Source organism: Cyprinodon variegatus, unplaced genomic scaffold (genome assembly GCF_000732505.1).
Source record: "Cyprinodon variegatus isolate N-32 unplaced genomic scaffold, C_variegatus-1.0 Scaffold931, whole genome shotgun sequence".
Classification (NCBI taxonomy): domain Eukaryota; kingdom Metazoa; phylum Chordata; class Actinopteri; order Cyprinodontiformes; family Cyprinodontidae; genus Cyprinodon; species Cyprinodon variegatus.
The window spans coordinates 181,000-183,005 of record NW_015151384.1 but is presented as its reverse complement, the minus strand read 5'-3'; positions in this window follow the sequence as shown (position 1 = coordinate 183,005).

The following is a 2,006-nucleotide window of genomic DNA, read 5'->3' as shown; positions in this document are numbered from 1 at the left end:
CCAAAGGATTTTGATCAAAAACATAATTAATGAGCACAAATAAGGAATATTTGTATTAACCGTACATGGAAACAGAGTTTTATGGGGCCCCCAGGAACTTGTGGCCCCAGGCAACTGCCTAGTATTGCCTAATAGTAAATCCCTCCATGGTCATCACTATCCTGCGCAGGGGAGGATTTTTTTGTAAATATGTTGGAAACTTAAAGAAAAGAAAAATAACACCGCGAAGATGGTGGGAGTGTTTAGAAGTAGGTTCAAGTGATTATCAGGCAGCTTTTTGTGATGTCATCTTAAAATTGGATCAGAGGGGAGCGTAAAGTGACACCGTCAAAAGAAACACACAGCTGAAAAAAATCCATGTGTCCCTTATCAGCATCCAGACAACGATGTATTTGAATCCACCTTCAAAGTATCGCACTGTTCACTCGAAGCTGAAGTTGGCTTCCGATTCAACAAATGAGTAAAGGGCGATTCCACTTCATGTTTCTCTATCTTCAGCATCTTTAATCTACTCTAATAAAAATAAAAACACCTAGTGACATCTAACCTGAACTACATTATTCTAAACTACTTGTAGAAGAAATAAAACCAGTTCTCTGATTTGTGAAACTTTAATAAAGGCAGATTTTAAGACTTTATTTTAGTGTCCATATCACACTAAAGGTGGCATAGCCCTAAAACTACTGCACCTAGACACATCTAACCTGGACCAATCTTGGTTCTCTTTATTCTTCAAGTAGTTTAGAATAATCTAGTCCAGGTTAGATGTATCTAGATGTTGTAGTTTTAGAGCCAGACCACTTCTAGTGTGATATGAACACCAAAAAAGGTGTTAGAATTTTTTACAAAACATGGAACAAAAAAACAACAAGAAAAAGGACAAGAAGAGAGGGACAAAAACGTAGATCAAATAATCTATGTCTATTCTGTTAAAATTTCTTTATCTGTATAATGGATCTGTTTTATGAGTTGTCTCAATTCAGAGGGCCCCATGCCTATATTTGCCTAGGGCCCGATATTTCCTAAATCCACCCCTGACTACATGATTAAAGCTTATGATGGAAAGTCCACTGAAAAGTCCTTGGATCATAGTTTTAATCAGTTTAAGCTTGGAAAAGCTTCTTTCAGCAGCAGCCTCCACGTTCATGTCTTCTCACATCTCCTTTGCTTCTGTCTGTTCATCGCAACATCAAGTGTTTCTGTAACTGGCCTAAAAAAACTATTGTCTTCTTCACCAAGTCAACAGCGATGTCAAGCTGCAAGGAGGCTGAGTGCATCAGTTTTCTGACATGATGGATTTTGCAGAGAACTTTATACCATATGTCTGTAGAAATGCCAAACCAATCTCCTCAGCTAAAGACTGGGCTTCAACTCGCACCGCAGGGTCTGTAGTTTCTCACCTCACCTCCAGAAGAGCCAGTCGTATTTGCCCAGCCTGATAGCTACTGCCTCAACACTTTTTATCCTGCTTTCCCATCTGGTCTCTGATTTTCACATATTTAAGGGGACATCTCACCTTTTGATGGAGGCTGAGAAGAGCTTGAATAATTTTGTCAAATGCCCAAAGTAGCCAAGGGAATCTGTTGAGCTTTTTGCAGAATCAGCTATTTCCAGATTTAAAGTGTGAGTGCCACATGGGACATAAAAAGCTTTTGAGTTCAACTGAAGCAATTTTGCCTGAACACCTTTATTTTTTTCCTTCATATTGGCGCCATTGTCATAGGACTAGCAGTCCTCAAATGGGATGTTAAGTTCCTCTAGCCTTTCAGGATTAAAGATGACAAATGTTCTCCAGTTGACATCTCTGCCACCAGAAAGCCTGAGAAATGCTCTTTCAGGAACAGAGAGCTGTTCTTATGACTCAGATCAGGGATGGAGCCTAAAATGATGGAGAAATATTTGGAAATTTTCATTTTTGTCACAATGGGCCGGATCTATCAAACGTTTGCGTGTATAAAAACGTGAGCTATTTCACTGCGCACGCTAAAAAATGTACAAACTGATCT